Source organism: Phyllobates terribilis, unplaced genomic scaffold (assembly GCF_046119375.1).
Source record: "Phyllobates terribilis strain yellow unplaced genomic scaffold, ASM4611937v1 Scaffold_1__5_contigs__length_1240528914, whole genome shotgun sequence".
NCBI classification, from domain to species: Eukaryota; Metazoa; Chordata; class Amphibia; order Anura; family Dendrobatidae; genus Phyllobates; species Phyllobates terribilis.
In genome coordinates, this window is record NW_027362761.1 from 772,497,935 (window position 1) to 772,522,659 (window position 24,725).

At 41.6% G+C, this 24,725-nt stretch overlaps 1 protein-coding gene across 6 annotated transcripts in view; it reads right to left on the reverse strand.

Annotated features, from left to right (window-relative positions):
- The window catches only part of CSGALNACT1 (chondroitin sulfate N-acetylgalactosaminyltransferase 1), a 420,793-nt gene that overhangs the window by 248,414 nt on the left and 147,654 nt on the right, over positions 1-24,725 (reverse strand). For 3 of the 6 annotated variants that reach the window (XM_073636978.1, XM_073636979.1, XM_073636977.1), the window contains one exon: positions 7,394-7,468. The exons of the other annotated variants lie outside the window; for them this stretch is intronic. The gene's annotated coding sequence lies outside the window, so the exon portion shown is untranslated. The remainder of the gene's footprint in view (positions 1-7,393; positions 7,469-24,725) is intronic. 6 annotated transcript variants of the gene reach the window in all.

Genomic DNA, 24,725 nt, shown 5'->3' on the forward strand with positions numbered 1-24,725 from the left:
TTAGCACTGTTCCCAAGCACCAGGTGCTGAACGCTGACCTCATCATTGTCCCTTGCTCGCGCTGTGATCAGCAACAGCAAGGGACAATGTTGGGAGTAGTAGTCTGCTTCTGCAGTGTCCATGTATAAAAATAAGAATAAAAGAACAAAATCCTTATACTCACCTGTCCGGAGATGTCCCCTGCTGTAATTCATGTTACCGCTGACGCCAAGGAGTGACTCATTCTCCCCGGTGAACGGTCAGAGGATTACAGTGGGGAACATCTGCGGACAGGTGATTATAAGGATTTTATTACTGTTCCGTGCTGGTACATGTGCTCCTGATGCAGCACACGGGCGGCACACATGTGACACACGTGTGCCACACAGGGACAAACGAACATGGATATTTCTGGTGCTGGAAATATCCGGAGGTGCGAAACAGCCCTAAATCTGTGTTAGTGAGCGCTTGTCCTTTGCCGAGATAATCCATCCACCTCACAGGTGTGGCATATCCAGATCCTGATTAGACACATGACTATTGCACCGTTGTGCCTAAGGGTGGCCACAATAAGAGGCCACTCTAAAATATGTAGTTTTATCACACAGCGCAATGCCACAGATGTCTCAAGTTTTGAGGGAGCGTGCAATTGGCATGCTGACTGCAAGGATGTCCACCAGAGCTGTTGCCCGTGAATTGAATGCTCATTTTTCTACAATAAGCCGTCTCCAAAGGCGTTTCAGAGAATTTGGCAGTACATCCGACCGGCCTCACAACCGCAAACCACGTGTAACCACACCAGTCCAGTACCTCAACATCCAGGATCTTCACCTCCAAGATCTTCTGAGACCAGCCACCCAGACAGCTGCTGCAACAATCGGTTAGGATAATCAAAGAATTTCTACACAAACTGTTAGAAACTGTCTCAGAGAAGCTGATCTCCATGCTAGTCATCGTCATCAGGGTCTCCACCTGACTGCAGCTCGTTGTCATAACCGACTTGAGTGGGCAGATGCTCACATTCGATGGTATCTGGCACGTTGGAGAGGTGTTCTCTTCACGGATAAATCCCGTTTTTCACTGTACAGGGCAGTTGGCAGACTGCGTGTTTGGGTGTGGGTGAGCGGTTTGCTGATGTCAACATTGTGAATCGAGTGGCCCATGGTGGTGGTGGGGTTATGGTATGGGCAGCCATATGTTATGGCAACGAACACTGGTGCATTTTATTGATGCCATTTTGAAAGCACAGAGATACTGTGACGAGATCCTGAGGCCCATTTTTGTGCCATTCATCAACGACCAGCAACGCATGTTACAGGATGATAATGCATGGCGACATGTTACAAGGATCTGTATACAATTCCTAGAAGCTGAAAACATCTCAGTTGTTGCATGGTCATGACACCGGACATGTCATCCATTGAGCATGTTTGGTATGTTCTGGACTTCTAAGACTGATCAGGGATGGAAATCAAAAACAGTGCTCCTCTATAGATCCTAATTTTTTTACGTTTAGTTGGAAAACCCCTGTCGTATATTGTATAATGTCTGTAGAGCAGCGCCACACAATGTAAATCCCATCATACATTACTGACACAATAACACTGCCTTGGGTACCAGGCCTTTTTTATGTCTTCTACAGGGGTAGCTGATTGTCCCTGTGCAATAGTTCATACAACAGTAGGGCCAGCCTCCATCATAATGTAAAAATGTTATACTTTCAAAGGGAAATAGAAAAATTTACAAACATTTATATTATAAATGAAAAACATCTTGACATGGGAATTATAACAACTGTTTAGACCATGAAGGGCCTTGGAATAACTGGTACAACACCAATATTAAGATACTGGCCAATAGTCCCAATGTTGCTGGGTCAGTCCTGGGAACCAGAGCACAAAATGGGCAAGGCTTGAGAAATCACACCCTGGGCATTTTGGGGGTGTTGGTTTACATTGTGGTAGAAGTTTAAAATGTTTACTATGTCCCAAATCTATAGATTATGTCAGTCTAGAAAGCAACAAATGGCTAACATGAAAACAACGATAACCAATATTCATGATGCAGATGTGGTGTTGGGTGCTAATTATACAATAATTTTAAAAAACGATATCACAGTCCCTGAATTTGCAAATCTATTCAGATCTTTCATACTTGAAATTCAGTGAGAACCGCATGCTAAAAATACCGGTCCCAATGCATTCATCATAATTATTCATACATTTTAAAAAGACAACATTTTATGAGAAAAACCAACTGTTTTATGCATGAATAACTGTCTACTGAGTAAGTTACATCTTGCAAAACAATTTTCGTCATCTGTAAATGGGTTATCCCATCCAGTCAAATATTTAAAGAACAGCTTACAAAGGTATAAAATTACAAAAGGGGTAATACAGATGTAGCAACTGCAAAAAAAAACGGCCATGCTACAGTATGGCAGTAGCGCAGTCAATAAAAACTGTTGCACTAATCAAATGTTCTTTTTTGAACAATATTTTTTTGCCAAGACTACAGTATGAACTCACAAGGACTGGGGCCATTGGTGGTAAATATCCAAGTTACAAGAAGGTCATCTGCATTTATGTGTTTAGATTTGAGTATTAAGTAGTCATCACCAAGCTGCAATAAATCACTTTGCCTACAAAAATGGTAGTCTCTTTCTATTTTTTTCTGTAAATCATAATCATTTGGACTAGGTTACCTTTAGTCATTTGAGCTATTTTATCTACAAGCCAATAGTATGCACATGATTAACGCCCTTGACTTGTCAATGTCACAAAGACTGGCGAAGGACATCAGGGCAGGGGGGGAACATTGACAGTGAAGGCCCCTATGCAGAACTTGTGTCTGGGCCCAGCTCAGTCAGGCCACACCCACATATACACATGCATATTTACATATATATTTATATTGGACACAAGTATGTACATTCTAATACATTATACACACAATTACACAATATACATGCGTGTGCATATATATATATATATATATATATATATATATATATATATATATATATATATATATATATATATATATATATATATATATATAAGGCTGAGGGACCCACCCTCAATGTACCGAGAAAGTTATCCAATTACATGCAAACTCTTCCTCATGAAGGAAAACACAGTAAAAGCCTGTACATTTTATTTTAGATGGTTTTGTTCCTTTATAAAGGCATTGTTGCTTATTCTGCTGCAGTCATTAACTCCTCCTTGCACTGCAATGTATGGCAAAGGCAGGAAGTGCTTTCTGGCATGGAGACAGTGGCGTACCGCCAATGACGGCAGGCCACGCCACTGCTATGGGGCCCGTGAGCTGGGGGGAGCACTGAGCCGCGGCTCCTGCTCACAGTGCCCGCTACTAAAGAAAATGCATATTCACTCTTCTCCACGCCCATGGTCCCGGCATGGAGAAGAGTGAATGTGCTGGCAGCAGCAGCTCACCTCGGCGTCTGAGAGGCAGACAGGACACAGCAGCGCTGGAGCAGAGGTGAGGAAGGAATGTGAGTATAAGTGTTTATTTTTTCTATGTGTAAAGTGATTGGGACACACATACCAGGATTGGGGGATATGGAGGCCATACATACCAGGATTGGGGGATGAGGTGGCCACATATACCAGTACCTGCTGCATTTCCCACCCTAGGCTTATACTTGAGTCAATACGTTTTCCCAGTTTTTTGTGGTAAAATTAGGGGTCTCGGCTTATACTCGGGTCGGATTATGGAAAATATATGGTATTTTTAAATCAGTGAGTACGTGGTGCCCATAATACTGCAGGACTGTGGGGTGCATTATACTATATGTGGGCTGCATTTAACCTATGGGGTGTGTAATATACTGTATGGAGGACTATGCGGAGAGCATTATATTCTATGGAGGACCATGGGAAGTTCATTATACTATATGGAGGATTATGGGGGGCGCATTATACTATATGGAGGATTCTGGGGGGCGCATTATTCTATATGGAGGATTATGGGTGGTGTATTATACTATATGGAAGGCTATGTGGGGCCATTATTATATTTTGAGGGCTATGTGGGGGCCATTATACTGTATGAAAGCAATTATACGGTGTGAAGGTTTGTGTGCAGGCCATCATACTGTGTAGGGGCCATCATACTGTTTGGAGGGCTAGTGCGGGCCACTATACTGCATGGAGAGCTGTGTGGGAGTCACAGTTGAGGGATTATACTGTGTTAGGGTCACAATACTTTGCCTTGGGAGTTGAAGTGGGGTACAATAGGGTCATTATACTGTGCATGTGGAGGCTAATGTGGAAGAATGCACCATTGGGGTATCATACTGTGTTTGGGGGGGCCTTTTATTGGCATCACACTTTATGGGGCAATGAAAGAGGAATCTAGGACTTCAGCAGGAGGAAAATTACTATGTAAAGGCTGGAAAGTTGTGAGATCTTCTGTGACACAGACAAATATTTGTTTATTTTTTTTTGGGGGGGGGGGCAATTAGAGCTTCTGCTATGGGGCCCCATGATTTCTATGTACGCCCCTGCATGGAGATATTGCAATATACAGTCATTGCAGGCAGCAGGACATGGACTATATTTACGGCATCAAAGTAATATCACAGAAAGAGTAAAACCTCTGTGTCATCTCATCAGCATCAGGTCGAATGAGTTAATGGCATCTGGGGATCTAATGTCAAATGGATCTTTTAAAACAGTAGGCATTTGTTTCCTTCAGATGGACCCACATTGTCAGATGTATGCCATAAAGAGATACTTTGGCATAAGTCTGCCCCATAAACATGATACTTTTTGTGTTACAGACATATACTTCCAATTGCATATAAAAACCAAAGATCTTATTGAATATTCAAGCAATGACATCAGGTCAGAATTCTCCCTTTCATGTATACACACAAAGAATAGGTTTACTGTATGATATCGTCACATCATGTTTCTATTATTGAATATATAAATTGCAAAGAAAATGTATTGGTCATTGAAAGGAAAGATAAATTGTGTGCATTAAATTGAATGTACTCTGTGTTGTCCCTTATCTTTTTCTGGCTGCAGGTTAACCAATAAAACGTAAAATAAATCCAACAAAAAAAAACTTCACCCTGATAACAGTGAAAAAGAATTATATTTACTGCTCCCATAAAACATCCCATGAAATGCAATAATGTACAAGAGAAGAAGCCTTTACTTATCTAGCAATCTCATTATAGCAGTCCAGGTTTTTTTAAGCAATTCACACCTGACGCTGTGAAAGCTGGCTCTTGATTACCCTTCAGTGATTTTTCAAGCATGAATGAATGGCTGATCTTTTTTTCCCCTCCAAATTGCTTGAAAAACCAATGTTAGAAAAGAACGTCTATACATGCAATATAAAAGGACGTTAGGTGAAGATAAATTAGGTTGGACATTTTCATTTGCCTAGCAATTCTGGATCATGCAACTCTACTATAACCTCATGACAAAACTTCTTAAGAACATTCTGTGAATCCAAATCACATTTTCTATCCAGCATTTCAATGGGGGGCGATTGATTTAACTGTTTTAGCTAGAAAACTGGTGTCAAATAATTTGAAGATTCGCAAATTTTTCATTTTTTTAACAAAATTGCAAAATTTTGTGACATTTTCACGCCAGTTTCAAGCAGTTCCGCCAAAAATTGGCGTAGCTGGGGAGAAGTCAACATGGGACGTGGGCACACCAACCAATCAAATTTTTAGTGCTGGCATTTTTTACTGCCAAAGTGTTACGCCAGACTCTGGTAAGGCTCACAGAGGGGCCAACTGCTAATAAAATGCATAGAATTCATTAAGTCATTAAGTAATGCTCGCTTCTTAATGAATTTGGCACTTCTTACTCTTGCTCGTTAAAGCTGGAGCACCAAACACCATTCTTAACAAATCGGGGTCATACTATCTAAACACATAACTTCCACTATTTAGGCGATTTAGGGTATAAACATTTACGGGGGCTGATTTGGATCCAAGAAATGAAACAGAAGTGAAAGATTGGTGAGAACAGCGTCACACACCTTATTAAATCTGACCCACTTTTTCCCACCTATTTTAATTTCTGAAATGACAAATGTTGTAAAATGTTTGCACAATATTTGTGTCATTTCTGGTTTAGTTTTATTAGTGACGATTAAGCTTGAGTAATTTCCATCGAAATCAGATGTAAAAGGAATGCATAATCATGGACAAATGGCAATGACATTGCAAGGACCAAAAACTGGAAATGTAATTGAATCGTGAAAGCAAGTAAGGAAAGAGTTGCAGCATAGTTTGACGCAGTAGGTAGCTCCTACAAGTTTGTATCCAAATGTTTGCAACAACTTTATGCTCTACAGTAAATGTTTTTAACTTTTTACCAAAGAAAAACACAATAGCAGTGAAGCCCGTAAAAACAAGGCTTTATTTCATCTCTTGAGGCAATTATGTGGATTTTTTTCATTCATTGCTATGAAAAGAGTGGATATCCTGTGGATATGACATAGATGTTGATGAGAATATGAGATGAGAATACTGCCTATTAAACCACTTTACAATGCATTACTGTCATGTGTACTATGCATTAATGTTTATGTGTGTGTAACATATTTTTACACTATGACTGCCTAGTCTTAAATTTCTACAATAATTTATACTTATTATAGTTCTTCCTATTACCATGGTATTATTAAGGGCATTTCATGTAACACTTCTGGTAGTTTTGCTGCCAATAGAATGCAACATCATGAGTTGAGTTTTTTAGATGGAAAACCATGTATCAAGGAAGCCATCTTATAAATTATCTAATTACCCCAATTAAATCTCTTGGCAATCTGGCCTACGATGATGCAAGTATATTTCAGAAATCAACTAAAGTCTTGAGGGAGTTCATTAAAAGGAATCGATCAATAGATTTTTGCTACCTAATCTGAGAGCGATATAATGTAGGGGCAGAGATAATGATTCCAGTGATGTATCACTTACTGGGCTACTTGCTGCAGTTTTGATAAAATCTATGTTTTATCTCCTGCAGATCTACCAGTTCTCTGAAATGCTGAGCTTTGTATATCTCCACCCACAACAATGATTGACAGCTTTCAGTGTACACTGTGCATAGGCAGAAAACTGCCAATCAGTGGTCTGGGCAGGGTTCCAAACATGGAGGACTACATGGTAGCAGGTTTACTAGCCTAGAGATAATCTCCTGCAGATTTTATGAAAACTAAAGCAAGCAGCCCAATAAGTGACACCGATAAAATCAGGGTCTCTGTCACTACATTATTTAGTTCAAAGATTAGGTGGCACAAACCTTGTGACAGATTCCCTTTAAGTATTTAAGATATGTTTAATTAGCATTATACTATGGTTCGCAGCTCCCTCATCTATATCTTTGTATATTTATTACTTTGAAAAGAACACATCACTTACCAGACTTGGGAGGATTTAGCTTTTACACTATAAACTTGAACGTTTGGGTACACGAATATCCTTGTTTGTTCTTTTCTATCGGAAAAGATAAGGTTCTATGTTAATCTTTATATACATAAACAATGGTTTTTTTAGGCTGCGTGCCCACTATGCGTTTTTCAAGCGTTTTTGCCGAGGAATTTCCGCTGCGAAAACGCTTAAAAAACGCTTGGTAATATATGTCCCATGGTCCCCAATGATAATCCGCATGTGCTGTGCACACGCTGCGGAAATTTTTGCTGCGGATTATCATTGCGGAAAAATACGTAATCGCTGCCATTGACTTGCATTGCACGCGTGACATCTGCATCACTACATGTGGATAAGCGGATATCACACGGTTCAATGTGCAGATGGTACCCAGGTCTGGAGGAGAGGACACTCTCATACAGACCTGGGTACCACAGAACCTGTAAAAAAAAGAATTCAAAATAAAAAATAAAGATTATACTTACCTTCCGATGTCCTCCCGGTGTTTTCTCCCCTCCGTCTGGTCTGCTGTATGGGTTGCGGTGTTGTGAAGGACCTGCCATGACGTCATTGAGTCAAGTGACCTTGTCACATGACTCAATGACGTCACCGCAGGTCCTTCACAACACCGCCAGCCGCCCAAGACACCGGACGGAGCGGAGAAAACACCAGGAGGACATCGGAAGGTAAGTATAATCTTTTTATTTTTTTACCATTCTTATTCTTTTTTTTTTAACTAACTTGGTCACACTATATAAATTCATGCCGGTTGCATGGATTTATATAGTGTGACCAAGTTGTCAATCACTTTTCCAAGTGATGCTAAAATAGCTTGGAAAAGCGCTTGATAACTCGCATGCAGAATTGCATGCAAAAACGCTTGACAAACGCTTCTACCTGGCAGGAAAAACGCATGTAAAAACCGCATGCATTTTTCCTGCCAGGGAGAAGCGGAAAAAATATGCAGCATTTTATTCATTAATGTGATATACACTGTGTTCCAAATTATTATGCAAATAATATTTTCGCAGATTTTCCCAAATTACCTATATGAATTGCAGTCAGTTATTTGACTGGAAAATTACAATATTAGAGTACAATTGAAAGGTTTTTGTACAAACTGCCTATGATAACAGTATATTTTTAAAAAAATAAAAAACTCAAACTGCACTCAAAATGCATGTTCCAAATTATTATGCACAGCAGAGTTTTCAACCTTTTCATTTTAACAAAGAACAAAAAAATGGTCATTTTTGAAATTATAAGCATTAGCAGGTTATTACAAACTGAAATCAAACAGTTTTCAACTCAAAACTTTATTCTAGGTGATGTTACATTTGCACATAGGACCCCTTGTTCGAAAGGAGCTTCTGAACTCTCTCGTCCATTGAATTTGTCAGGTTTTGGATGGTTTCTGCTTTAATTGTTTTGCATGAGGACAGAATACCCTCCCAGAGCTGTTGCTTAGATGTGAACTGCCTCCCGCCATCATAGACACTCCTTTTGATGATGCTCCAGAGGTTCTCAATGGGGTTGAGGTCAGGTGAGCATGGGTGCCACACCATAAGTTTGTCCCCTTTTATGCCCATAGCAGCCAGAGATGCAGATGTGTTATGTGCAGCATGAGACGGGGCATCAGAGTTTATATAGTAAAAATTCAAATACCAGCCAGTCCAACGCTTAGACAAGAATAGCTGAGCCTTGACATTCTGCAATTAATTATGAAAGTTACAAGCTCTGTCTGTGTTAAATCACCATCGATAGTGCCAAAGTGAGTGATGAAAGTATTTACTGGTAAAGCTCCACCAATGACACCACAAATTAACGCTGTGTCACAGTCCAAAACACTATAGTACTGTGATCATAATTGAAGACAAATTAAAACTTCTGGATGTTAATACAAATACCCATACAGCACATAAAAAAGTTGAATAGTTTCAACTGAAGTATTTCCAGTAATGGTGAAGAACAATGAAAAAAATGAAGATGTATTAAAAAACAAATGAGTGAATTAAAGGGGTTGTCTGGCACATAGAAAATACATTTTAAGTATCTTAATATCCTACCCTCTTTTGTAATTTGATTTATTACAGAACACCCTAAACTTCTCCCCATCTACCTAATCTCTAAATGTGTTTTTTACCGTACTTTCTGTGACATTTCATTTCAGCGGATTCTCAAATGTGACATCACAGTAGGTTGGGGCTGCACTCACTCTCCGCAGTGTCAATCAACCATCCTGGAACAGGACGTCACAGGGGGCAGCATTACAGCCCCCTCTGAGGAGGTCTTGTAACCTTGTTGATGGATACTGTGGCAGATGTGAGTGCAGCGCCAGCTCTCTTATTTTGTTGCCACCGTATCTTCTGAGAAACAAGACCTCATCAGGGGATGGAGATAGAAGCAGTGAGTGACACTGATGCCACCACACAGCTTCTAGCACCGCCTTCAAATGAATGGTCATCACTGGTGTTACTCCTGCTTTTATCACCGCCCCCTGCTGACAATATCACTCACATCTGCCACAGCATCTGACGCGCCCCCTGGGCCATGGGGTACCCGGTGCCGGGCCGGTAGATGCTGGGGGTTGTAGTCACTGTGGCGGTGACCCGGTCCGTGACCCAGGGCGGTCAATCCAAGGGGAAATTGTATATAGAGTTTATGATGTCCGACTACGCCACCTGTGGAATGCGGCTAATCGAGGCCGCAGCTGCGGAACAGTCCTCTGAAGCTGGTGGTTTTGCAGCAAGGGTGGTATAACTCCCCACAGGAAGAGTTAGCTTCAGGGCAGTGTGTGGATGATGGTGGTTGTGCAGGGTGTCAGTAATAACCACAGAGTCAGTATAGTGCAGTCCCAGGGTCTTTACTCACGGTTATTGCAGTTCAAGTTACAGGTACCAGTGCAACTTCCCTCGGCGTGCTGCGCTTACTCAGTGAGGGGCTCAGTTCACCCTCAGGTATTTCCAGAGCACTTAACAGGACCCCTTTCTATGTGCCTTCCTCAGTTGTCTTCCTGCGCTGGCTCTCTCCCTCCTGCCCTGCGCCTCACAGTCAGTGTCCCAATCCGGTGGTCTCGGGTCTTGGCGGGCGACCTGCAGTCCCCTGGGCCCTCTGTGGCCACCTTTTCGGCGAGTATTAACTGTGGTAGTGGGTGTCTGCACCCTGAAAGTACAGCCACCTCCGGTTGCCAGATGGACTTGAATTATCCGTGCTAGTTAACGGGCCGGTCCCCTCTCCGGCTTGATCCTTCCACTGTCTTGTAGATTCGGGCGTACGGGTGGCCTCCAGCACTGCCCGTACCCCTAGGATCCCTTCTCTTCTACTCCTGGAGCCTTTCCTGCTCCCTCTCCTCTTTACTTCTCTTCCTTTACAGGCTTGGGCCTCACTGACTAGGCCCGCTTTTGGAGCAGAGCTCCTACAGAGCCCCTGCTCTCTCCACTTCTCCTCAGACTGTCTGGACCCACATCCCAAGATGGATTCCCTCTATATACTCCTATTCAAGTGCTCCCAGAAACTACTTCCTCCACCCCATCCACTTCATGGTTCCCCCTCTTTAGGTGGTTCCCCCCACTCCAGCCAGGAACCAGAGACTGTGCTCTCCCGTAGGAGCAATCTCGCCCTGCCCCCCCGGAAATGTGGTGTAGTGAGTGCTGGTGTTAGGGTCCTGAGCTGTACTCCTTCCTTACCTGAGAGTGAAGTACCACACCTCTGGATGAGATGCAATACCTCTGTGGCGACCGAACCCTCAGGGGTGCCACACATCCATCACCCAGGATCCAGGACATCTTCAGCAATGCAACAAACTAGTGAGTAACTGCAGCGCTACCTTCTGTCACGTCCTGTTCCACGAGAGGCGATGGACACTGTGGGGAGTGAGTGAGTGCAGCCCCAGCCTCCTGTGACGTCACGTTTGAGGCTCCTCTCAAACAAAACGTCACAGGAAGTACAGTAAAAAAAACACATTTAGGGATTAGCTAGATAGGAAGAAGTGTAGGGCATTGTGTAATAAAACAACAAAAGTGGTTAGGGTGTAAGGATGGATATTGAGAAAATACATTTTAGGTGCCAGATCACTCCTTTAAATTGTCTCAAGACGCACTCTACAGTAGCATCACAAAAATTCTAAAATAGGTAAAAAAGGAAAGGAGAAGGAAGAAGAAAAGAGTCTGTCTTTTTCCTTTTGCTCTAACATACTGAGAAGAATTATATAGGGACTATTAAAAGAGGGCAATACTTTTGGAACTTATTAATCAAGTAGGCTCAACCTAAATGTGAAGTGAACTGAGTAGAATCCATAAAGTATTGCCATGAGAACTATAAAGAATTGAAAGTCTGAACGATCCTGTGCTTCGGCTAAAGTTCCTGTCTCATTTTCTGAGAAAGAAGCACCATACTGAATTCTAAGGTGAAACTCTAGTAAAAAGGGTTCTGCAGGAATAGAAAGAGAATACAATACATACTTGAGACAAATAACTGTAAATATAAGTGCAAATCACTGTTGTTTTGTCTATGGAGGTAATAACTTTTAGTACATTAAAAAGGGTGACATCTTTTTACACTGACAAAAAACTACTAAATGTTAACAGGACAGGTGCTTTGCTGTGAGCATGTGCAGTAGGAAGCTCCACTATTGTGATATTAAAGGTATTAAGGAACTTATTTATAATGACATTTTCTTTAATTTTCCATTTCCAGAGAACCCCTTTAAATCCTTTCCCTGCCAGGGATGTACAGTATGCCAAAAGTCCTGGCATGGTGGCAATTCAGTAGCTAAGGATGTAAGAAATATGTCCTGGCTATTTCTCAGGCTTGATCGCAGCTCATTTTGAAGCCGAGGCACTGAGTTCATAGCCGGATTCAAGTGAACGTTTTTCACAATCTGTATATAGACTGCAATGCTCAGATTGACCGCCGATCTCCTGACCCGAACTTACAGCCCCATGTGTGTCAAGAGGCCCACAGTCAGTCAGGGCATTGTGGTTCATTTATGTCCATGGAATAGGTTCAAGGGAACCCGGGGTTAAAATGAGACCAGATTCACAGCTGTAGTTGCAACCGAGCTCAAGATATCAGTGGTTAGGGCGCAGTCAGACAGCTGTATAAATCGGACCGAGAGAGCGCAATGCTCGAACTGGCCGCGGCTCTCCCCACCTGAGCGTGACAGCTGCATAGAAATAAATAAAGCTGACACTTTTGTGTCAGAAGAGCAGCCGGCCAGTCGATACATTGCGGTCCAATCAGATTTATACGGCTGTCTGACTGCGCCTTTATGGTTAGAGATGTAGGTGTTTGAAGCGATCACTCCCAACTTTCACTTTATCCTGTGCTATCTTGGGCTTGGTCGTGAGTGTAGCAGCAATTGTTGTCTTATTTTGAAGCTGCGAATCTTGTAGCTTGTAGCTTTGATTCAGGCTGAGATGCAGACCACTAAATTGCCCCCATCCTTCAACCAGTATGAAGTAGAAGAGGGGAGGGGCTGTGGGGATACTGACAGACTGCAGCAGGGACAGGAGAAAAATCTCCTGTCCCTGTGCAAGCATATGTGTTTATTACACAAGGAAAGTAAAAAAAAAATTGAGAAAAATAAACAAAATTATGTAAAAAATAGAAATAGCCCTTTTTTTCTTTTAGTTCTTTATCAGTGAAAAACACAACACATATCTGGCATTGCTGCATCATGTTGTTCATGTAAGAACATGAACTATAAAACTAACACGTCACTTAGCTCTCCCAGTGAGTGCCGTAAAAAATAACCAGACTCCATACCAACCCAAACTATAAAATGAGCACACAATTTATCGTACCCAGTAAACACAATAAAACAAGACCAAAATTGCTGTTTTATGATCATTTCACTTAAGGAATTAAATATAAGCACTGAAAAAGGCTCCTGAACTTCAAAAATGATACCAATAAAGGACTATGGTTGATCACACTCAAAAAAAAGGGAAAAGATAAGCTCTCACATAGCTCCGATGACAAAAAATAAAAATAAAAGATAAACCTTTAACAATATGGCAACATATAAAAGCATTATTTTGGAAAAATTCGATTTTATTGTAAAAAAAAAGTGCTAAAATATACGTGAACGATACTTAGTTGGTATCATTGTATTCGTACTGAACCAAACTATGAAATGACAATGTCAAAATTGCTGTTTTCATTTCATGCTATCTCACAAAGGATGAAATAAAAAGTGATCAAAAAGTCACATGTTCAAAATGAAACCAATAAAAACTACAACTTCAACTTGTCCTGTCAAAAATAAGCCCACAAAGAAACATCTCCCAGAATCTGGCGACACAAAATAATTTAGTTTTTTTTAAAGAGTATTTTTATTAGCTTACAAGAGTCCCACAATAGTATCCCATATGTAGTGATAATGATCACAAAAACTCTAACAATATATAACGACAACTTTCATATAGGATGTTAATCCAAAAAAGCAGGAAAATGAGTATATTAGATCATAAAATGTAACCTTTATTGAATAAAGTCATGACACAATAAAAAAACTTGATAAAAAATACCAGTACATTTATTCATATATATTCACACATGGCGTATTTAATTACTACAAATGACCCATGTTATTGTGTCTTAAAACCGTTTTTATTTTTGCACTCTTATAAATTCATACTAATTTTAGTATACTCTGTTCGGCACAGACCTTTCCACATGTTCCCTGCAGTGTAGATGGGTGCGCGCATATACGATAACTTCCTGGTTCTTACCGACATGGGCAATGTGACAGCTGACGTTTGTGTTGCTACGCAACCCAGCGCTTAAGGGCCACGGACCGTGAACGGAAGTCCATACTTCATAGGAAGTCGTCATCTGACATGCACGCCGAGTACCATCTGACTTCCGGTCGGCGGCTATTGATTGAACAGCTGCAAGTGCTGTACCGGTGATCAGCAACCCCTGTATATAGCTTACATTACACATCTAACATTGCGCTCCCTGAAGAAGGCTGACGAAACACGCGTCAGAGCGGCGGGTTGTCCGGTTGGTTTACCTCCCTATTCACCAGGTAATGGACATTATGGCAAACACTGTTCATGTGACCACATGTGGGTTAAGTTCATCCTGACCTATTAATGTGAGCTACTAACATCAATCTTATTCTCAATACACATTTTTGTGCAACTTTATTTTTTGGTCTGTTATAGCCACTGAGTCCAATATATATATACTCCAGCCCCACACTCTTGTTTCAGTGTTTTGTGATCCATTGGCATGGTACATGTGATTCATTTGCATTCCGACGATACCCACCTTTGTATATGAAGCTACTGGTGTTTTTTATCAAGTTTTTTTTTATTGTGTCATGACTTTATTCAATAAAGGTAAAATTTTATGATCTAATATACTCATTTTCCTGCTTTTTTGGATTAACATCCTATATGAAAGTTGTTATATAGAGTATGTTTATTGCGCAAACATAGTAAAATATAAATAAAACTATATACACTGTGTTCTCAATTATTAGACAAGTATTTTACCATATCATTTTAATGGAGATTTTCCAACTCTTGTGGTTTATAAATATGAATGCTGGATGAAACATATCAGGTGGTATGTAATGAGAGAGGATAAGTCCTAGGGATATCAACACCCTGTTATGATACTGTTGGAACTCACTTGGGATAATAGGTAACACACAAAAAACTGCAACTGACCCTGCCGGTTCCTATAAAGACTAGAGATCCTGACCCGGCAGTCCCTAGTGGTTCCTGTGTGAGCAGAAATAGCATTAACCTATAGACCTATGCTGCCTGAAAGGCCGTTGAGCGCTTCACGTTCCTCCTAAAGAACTTGAGGGCAGAGCAAAGTGCAAATTACCTACAAAAGGGAAAGTATGCTGAAATAGAAAGATTCCTGAGTAAGTAAAACAAACCATGAAATACAAAATAAAGGATTAAGTATGTACTGTTAGAGATTATGCTTCCTAATTCCTAAAAACAAACAGAAGAAAGGTGTAGGGTATAGAACATAAACAGCAGACAGAAACCATAGCTGGTCTTTCATTGACTGGCTTAAACTACAGCAGTATTACTGGAGATCCAAATGAGACTATCACGAGCAGAAAATACCAGCAGGGAAAAAAAGTATATAAAGCTGCACCCAAAAGGTGATAGGGCAGACAAATGAGCAAATGAAAACACCAGTTAGCCTAAAAAGACTGAAGCAAGAAAAATAGAAACTAAACACCTGGAGAAAAGGTGTATTTGCTGTGCCTTGGCGGACAGAGAAGCCGACCACAAAGCACAGGCTCAAGGGTTCAAACTCATTCGCGTAATACACCCCTTATCAAGGTGTGCAGAATTATTAGGCAGCTTGTTTTCCTCAAGCAAAATGGACCAAAAAAAAGATTTAGCTGACTCTGAAAAGTTAAAAATTGTTAAGTCTTACAGAGGGATGCAACACTCTTGAAATTGGTAAGATATTGTGGCATAATCACAGAGACATCAAAAGTTTTGTTGCAAAAAATCATCAAAGTCGCAAAAAATGTGTTGAGAAAAAAAGACGCACATTAACGATTAAAGATTTGAGAACAATCAAACGTGAAGTGACCAGTAACCCATTATCCTCCAGTGCGGTCATATTCCAGAACTGCAACCTCCCTGGAGTGCCTAGAAGTACAAGATGTTCAGTGTTCATAGACATTGCCAAGGTATGGAAGGCTAAAACCCGACCACCACTGAACAAGATATAGAAGTTAAGTTATCACGTATCCTGAAGACAACTCCTTTAAGGCAGTGTGGCGTAGCTAATTTTCAGTTTCATTCACCTTTTTTAGATAAAAAATGTAAATTTGACACAAAATTATATGAAGGTTTGTATAAATTACTGAGTGACATTCTGACAATGGGCTGAATGTCATCTTTCAGAAAATATATGGGTATGTGAATTTATTATCAATTATTTTATTTTGTACTTTAGACTTTATTTGTACATATGAAAGTACCAAAAAATATCCTCGCTAGGAGAGGAACTAAGGCCCCAATTCATCAAAGTGTTTACACTACAATTTGAAAGTCTAAACCATGCCATCCCCTACCTTACCTATCCCATAGTACAGGAAAGTCACTACGTCTGTCATATTGGAAGCCAGATAAAGGGCATGCTCATCTGAGCAGGGAAGACAGATAGACTCCCCCTTCATGTAAAATAAGCTCTGGAGGCAAAGTTATCTTCCATACAACATTCTCCTCAGAGCCTGGAAGAGATCATTTATATAAAGTGATAAAAGAAGATTTATCCACAACCAGGCATCTGATATGAGGCATACAGGTAAGACTTTTTCAGAATTGTATAGCCTGTATGGCCATATTAATAGTTTAGATAGGTCAAATGAGGTGACAGATTCCCTTTAAAAGCCATCGGTGAGCAAGACCGTGATGTAGACTAGTCGGACAAGTGGGTCCTCGGCAGCTTCTCCCCGCCCGCTGAACTGGAGTGACAAGTCTCTGCCTATACACGCAAGTATCACTCAAGAAAAGCTGGCGAGAGAAGCTAACAGACTCGCCTTTCCGACTAGCATACAGGGCGGTGTCAGTCCCCTGCGCCTCTTAAAGTAGACTTTTATCTAGAATGCTGCAGCGTTTTTGAGTTATACATAGAGTGACAGTGGTGTGAAAAAGTGTTTGCCCCCTTCCTGATTTCTTATTCTTTTGCATGTTTGTCACACTTAAATGTTTCAGATCACAAAACAAATTTAAATATTAGACAAAAATAACAAGTAAATTGAAAATGCACTTTTTAAATTAAGGTCTTTATTATTAAGGGGAAAAGAAATCCAAACCTACAGAGCCCTGTGTGAAAAAGTGATCCCCCCTCCCTTCCGTTAGAACATAAATTAACTGTGGTTCATCACATCTTTGGGAAGCGGAGTTCAATTTCCCTGGCCATACACAGGCCTGATTACTGCCACACTTGTTCTCAATCAAGAAATCACTTAAATAAGACCTGACTGACAAAGTGAAGTAGAACAAATGATCATCAAAAGCTAGACATCATGCTGTGATGCAAAGAAATTCAGGATCAAAGGATAAACAAAGTAATTGAGATCAGTCTGGAAAAGGTTGTAAAACAATTTCTAAAGCTTTGGAACTCATCCATGAGGTTACAAAAGACCCCACAACAACATTCAAACAACTGCAGGAATCACTTGCCTCAGTTAAGGTCAGTGTTCATGACTCTACCATAAGAAAGAGGCTGGGCAAAAATGGCTTGCATGCCAGAGATCCAAGACGAAAACCACTGCTGAGCAAAAAGAACATAAAGGCTCGTCTCAGTTTTGCCAGAAAACGTCTCGATGATCACCAACACTTTTGGGAGAATACTCTGTGGACCTATCTGACAAAAGTTGAACCTTTTGGAAGGTGAATGTACGATTACATCTGGCGTAGAAGTAACACAGCATTTCAGAAAAGGAACAACATAACAGTAAAATATGGTGGTGGTAGTGGGATGATCTTGGGCAGTTTTGCTGCTTCAGGACCTGGAAGACTTGCTGTGTTAAATGGAACCATGAATTCTGCTGTCTACCAAAAAATCCTGAAGGAGAATGTCCGGCCAACTGTTCATGACCTCAAGCTGAAGCGAACTTGGATTATGCAGCAGGACAATGATTCAAAACACACCAGCAAGTCCACCACTGAATGGCTTAAGAAAAACAAAATGAAAACTTTGGAGTGACCTAGTCAAAGTCCTGACCTTAATCTGATTGAGATGCTGTGGCATGACCTTAAAAAGGCGGTTCATGCTCGGAAACCCTTCAATATGGCTGAATTACAACAATTTTGCAAAGATAAGAGGACCAAAATTCCTCCAGAGCATTGTAAAAGACTCATTGCCAGTTATCGCAAACGCTTGCTTGCAGTTGTTGCTGCTAAGGGTGGCCCAACCAGTTATTAGGTTTAGGGGGCAATCACTTTTTCACACAGGGCCCAGTAAGTTTGGATTTCTTTTTCCATTAATAATAAAGACCTTCATTTAAAAACTGCATTTTGTGTTTACTTGTGTTATCTTTGTCTAATATTTAAATTTGTTTTGTTGTTTTGTGATCTGAAACATTTAAGTGTGAGAAACATGCAAAAGAATAAGAAATCAGGAAGGGTGCAAACACTTTTTCACACCACTGTACCTGGCTGAGATAATACAGCCAGTGGATGACACATGCTGCCCATAGAGTATTTATTTCCCAGACCAATAAGCAGTTACTGATTTTGCAATAATATTTTAATTATTTAACTAGGTAAGACTAGCAACTTAATAATCGTGGTTGCAGGGGGTGTGACTGCAAGCAGGCCTGTGGAGGATGGGGGCTCAGCGAGATCTTTGTTATTTTCAACTGTAGGTGCATTCTTAACCCCTTTATGACGTGGTATGTAATAGTACGGACTGTTATGTTCTGCAACTTAGAACTAAGGAATAGGAGGGAAAAACTGTCCATGCACTGAGACTCAGCTTAACTCTACGCTGGGGTGAGTACCCTATTCCTTATGAATAGCCCCACCGAAACTCCTGCACTGAGCTCAAGTGAAGACCTGTACGAAAGGGAAAGGTGTCCTTAAAAGATCTAAGGACTGGGAGCAAAATCAGGAGACCTCCTAACAGAAAAGCTAGTTGAAGAAGCAAAAAATAAAGGAAACAAAACTGGTGGAACAAGAAGTCCCAGGAGAACAATAGTCCAAAGCAAGAAGAACTAAACAAGGCTACTTAGCCAGAGCACGAGCGTTACAACACTGATGTCCAGCAGGGAATGGGGGCCAGGTTCTGGGTAATAAAGAGTGCAAAGATCACGTGACCAAGAAACCCAGCACCAGAGGAAAAGACTAGAAGCCAGCAAACCACAACAAGATGGCCGATAGTAAAACAACATAGATTCTAAGAGTACCCCCCCCTTTTACGAGGATCCTCAGGATCCTCTAGGCCGAGCCTTACCAGGAAATCTCCTGTGAAACCCTTAATTAGCCTTGAGGCCGAGAAGTCCTCGGCCTTCACTCAGGAATTATCCTCGGGGCCGAAACCTCTCCAGGACAAAAGATACTGTAATCTTCCTCAATGCCACCTGGAATCCAAAATGCGAGAAATCTCAAATTCACGGTCCTCATCAACAGGAGGAACAGTAGGCTCCGCCTGCTTATCAGGAGTGTGCGCCTTCTTAAGTAACGACACATGAAACACAGAATTAATCCTCCAGGACGAGGGAATGCCCAACCTCACAGCTGCAGAGTTGACAATCTGAACCACTTTGAAAGGACACACATTTAGGCCCCAGTTTTTTAGAAGGAATTTTCAAATGAAGATTTCTAGAGGACAACCAAACCTTATCCCCAACAGCAAACAAGGACTCCTTTCTTTTTTTGTCAAAATACCTTTTTGATCTCCTGTTAGCCTCTTTAAGGTTCAGGCGTACACTGGTCCAAACCCACTCCAAACCAACAGAAAAATTGTCCTCCTCCGGTACAGCAGCCCCAACTTTGGAAAATGGACCAAAAGATGGATACCTGCCAGTACAACAAAAAAAAAAAGGAGAACAACTGCTCGACATCCTGGTTCTTTCTTTCAGTCTGTCCATGGAACTCTGGATGATACCCCGACGAGAATGACAAATGAATTTTCAATCTGTCACAAAAAGCACGCCAAAAGCGAGCTACAAGCTGTGGTCCTCTATTGGAAACAATGTCGGTGGGAACACCATGGAGCCTGACAATCTCCTTCACAAAAGCCTTAGCAAGAGTCTTGGCGCAAGGCAACTTGTTGAACGTAATCAGATGACACATTTTACTAAACCGGTCCACAACAACCCAGATGACAGAAAAACCCTCCGATAAAGGCAGATCGGTGATAAAATCCATGGCAAGGCGAGTCCATGGCAAACTAGAAACTTCCAAGGAACATAGCAACCCTGCAGCCGGAGCGTGAGAGGCCTTCGCCCTAGCGCACACAGAACACTGACGCACCCAGTTGATGACTTCCCTTTGCCACCAGAAACTCAGACCAATAGACTTCCTAGTTTCCGAAATCCCTGGGTGACCCACCAACCGAGACTCATGACATTCAACAAACAACGCTCTCCTCAAGGCTCTAGGCACAAACAATTTACCACACGGAGTGTTAGTTGGTGCTGAACTCTGAGCTCCTAGGATGCTATTCTCCAACTCAGAATCCAATGCGGCCACCACCACCCCTCTCTGCAAAATACACTCCTTCCTCTCAGCATTCACCACTGGAGAGAAACTATGAGACAAAGCGTCAGCCTTAACATTCTTTGTCCCCGGAACAAAGGTTACGGAAAAATTTAACCAGACAAAAAACAGTGCCCACCTAGCCTGACGGGCATTCAAACGTTTAGCTGCGTCCAGATAGATAAAATTCTTATGATCAGTGAAAACCTGTATAGGATGTCGAGCCCCCTCCAAAAAATGTCGCCAATGCTCGAACGAGAGTTTAATAGCCAACAACTCACGATTCCCAACATCATAGTTGAGCTCTGTCTCAGAAATTTTTTTTGAAAAGAAAGCACAGGGATGCACCCCATCCTCACCCTCCTGGGACAGAATTGCCCCTACGCCTGTAGATGAGGCATCCACCTCAACCAAAAATGGCTTGGTCTCATCCGTCTGGATAAGAACAGGAACAGAGCTGAACCTCTCCTTGAGATACTCAAAAGCTTCAATAGCCTCAGTGGACCATTGGACTGTATTAGCACCCTTCTTGGTGAGATCAGTAATGGGTTTAGCGATGACAGAAATTCTTTATGAATTTCCTGTAAAAATTGGCAAACCCCAAAAACCTCTGTATGGACCTCAAACCCTCAGGCCTCGGCCACTCCAGCACAGCCTGAACTTTCACCGGGTCCATCTTAAAACCATCACAAGAGACAAAGTAACCCAAAAAACTAATTTTTGGACAGCAAAATGACACTTCTCCAATTTAGCAAAGAGTGTGTTATCTCTCAGTATCTGAAGAACTTCGCGGACTCTCTGCCAATGAGACTCAAGATCCGATGAATAAATCAAAATGTCATCCAGATAAATAATAACACTCCTACCGATCAAGGGTCTCAGAATGTCATTGATGAAATTTTGAAAAAATGCAGGGGCGTTAGTAAGCCCAAAAGGCATCACCAAACACTCAAAATGTCCTTCCGGGGTGTTAAAAGCTGTCTTCCATTCATCTCTGTCCTTCACCCGCAGAAAACTATATGCCCCACAAAGGTCAATCTTAGAAAACCATTTAGCTCCAGTTAGTTGGTTAAACAAATCCGGAATGAGTTGTAACGGGTAAGGATTGCGCACAGTGATCTTGTTAATCTCCCAAAAATCCAGACATGGCCTAAGACCCCCATCCTTCTTTTTGACAAAAAAGAACCCAACCACCACAGGAGTCTAAGAGGGTCTTATGTGACCTGAAGCTAAACTAGTATGAAGGTACTCCTTCAAAGCCTCCCTCTCGGGAATTGTCAGATTAAACAACCGGCTCTTAGGGAGCTTAGCATCAGGGACGAAGTCAACAGCGCAATCGTAATCTCTATGAGGTGGTAAAGCTTTCGACTCCACCTCCGACAAAACCCTCCAAAAATCCTGAATGGGTTCAGGTAACTCCCCCTTCACAATAGCCGCAATGTGAACATTACAACACTTACCATAACACCCCTGATCCCAGGATCTTATGGAACCAGATGACCAGTCTAGCAAAGGATTATGCACTTTTAACCAGGGCAACCCCAGGATGATCGGGGAAGGCAATTTAGCAAGTACAAATAAGTCAATCTGCTCCTGATGTTCCATATTCATAGTAAGCGGAAACCCAGTGACCTTTCAAAGAATGCTCCCATGCTCCAGGGGAGTATTATCAATCGCCGCCACAGGAAAAGGAGACAACAAAGGTTCAGAATCAAACTTATACTTTTCAAGAAATTGTTGATCAATCAAATTAAGTGCAGAACCACAATCCACCATAACCTGAAACTCAAACGACCCTGACAGGTGATATTACCAGGAAAAAACACCCCAGCAGAACGTAAAAACGCAATGCGAACGGGAGTGTTATTTCTACTGACCATTTTTTTTTCTTTCCTTAAGTGAACCTCACATTGCTTTAAAAAATGATCAGCCTTAAAGCAATACAAGCAAAGTCCCTCAGAGAACCTCCTGTCCCTCTCCCTGGAATGGGATGACATTGCCCCGACCTGCATAGGTTCCCCAGTGTCGGCAGGAATATCGTGAGAAACAGAATCCAACAATACAGGAAACTTCTCCTCATTCTGTCTAGCCCTCAAACTTCTATCCACACGGATAGCTAACTGCATGGCAACTTGCAGAGTATCAGGTGCAGGGAATGCAATGAGCCAATCTTTAACCCTTTCACTCAAGCCTGCCAGAAACTGAAACTTGAGTGCAGGGTCATTCCACCTGACCTCTGCAGACCATCGTCTGAACAGGGTGCAATAACTCTCAGCATCAAGAGAACCCTGTTTGAGATGTCTGAGCTCTGCCTCAGCTGATGTAACCCGATCAGAATCATCATATAGCAAACCCATGGCATCAAAAAATGCCTCCATAGACCTCAGACAATGATCATCAGGAGACAAGGAAAACACCCAGATTTGAGGTTCCTTACGCAATAGAGACATAATAATTCCTAAACTCTGCAGTTCACTACCAGAAGATCTAGGTCTGAGCCGAAAATACAACAAACAAGCATTTTTAAATAAAAAAAAAATCCTGACGTTTCCCCGAGAAACACTCAGGTAATCCTACCTTAGGTTCTTCATAGCGGTCTGCAGGGTATTTACTCACGTACTGCTGAAGATTGGCAACCTCCAGAGTCAGTCTTTTCAAGCGTTGAGCAAGCTCCTGGATGGTACACATACTGAAGAAAATCCAGGAAGAGGAGAAGAAAAAAAAAAACTTTTTTTTTTTTTTTAAACGCGGCTGGACATACTGTTATGTTCTGCAACTTAGAACTAAGGAATAGGAGGGAAAAGCTGTCCCTGCACTGAGACTCCGCTTAACCCTACGCTGGGGTGGGTGCCCTATTCCTTATGAATAGCCCCACTGAAACTCCTGCACTGAACTCAAACGAAGACATGTAGGATGGGGAAAAGGGTCCCTAAAAGATCTAAGGACTGGGAGCAAAAGCAGGAGACCTCCTAACAGAAAAGTTAGTTGCAGAAACAAAAATTAAAGGAAACAAAACTGGTGGAACAAGAAGTCCCAGGAGAATAATAGTCCAAAGCAAGAAGAACTAAACAAGGCTACTTAGCCAGAGCACGAGCATTACAACACTGATGTCCAGCAGGGAATGGGGGCCAGGTGCTTGGTAATAAAGAGTGCAGAGATCACGTGACCAAGAAACCCAGCACCAGAGGAAAAGACTAGAAGCCAGCAAACCACAACAAGATGGCCGATAGTAAAACAACATAGATTCTAACACGCACCACGTCATAACCCTCTATTCAGCACGGGCTCCAGCGCTGAGCCCGTACTAAACCGGGCACATGACAGCTGATCTGTACAGCTGACATGTGCCCGCAGCAGCCGCGGCTGTTAACTAGTTAAATGCCGCTGTCAATCTCTGACAGCGGCATTTAACTTGCGCAAACCGGATGCACATCACTTACCACGCCCATCGGCGACCTCGTCACATGATCGTGGGTCATCGATGGGTTGGCATGACAACTTGGAGTCTACAGGAGACCCCTGTGTTTGGCATGGCCAGATTGCTATGAGCGCCGCCCAGTGGTCGGCGCTCATAGCAAGTGAGCAAATCTGCTACACACAGGTGATCTGCTCATTGCCTGTGTGTAACAGAGGTGATCTGATAAGTGCTACTTCTAGTCTCCCATGGAGACTATTGAAGCAAGCAAAAAGTGTAAAAAAATGTTTTTAAAAATATAAAAAAAATAAAAATTTAAATCACCCCCCTTTCACCCCATTCAAAATAAAACAATAAAAAAATCACATATACACATATTTTGTATTGCCGCATTCAGAATCGCCAAATCAATATAAAAAAATAATTTATCCGATCGGTAAACGGCGTAACGAGAAAAAAATTCTAAACGCCAGTATTACATTTTTTTGGTCGCCACAACATTGAAATAAAATACAATAACGGGCGATCACAACATTGAATGTACCCTAAAATGGTAGCAATAAAAACGTTAGCAGGGTGCGCAAAAAATAAGACCTCGGGTCTCGGAAAATGGCGGCATTTTTTTTTCACCACTTAAATAAAAAATAACCTATACATGTTTGGTGTCTACAAACTCGTAATGACCTGGGGAATAATAATCGCAGGTCAG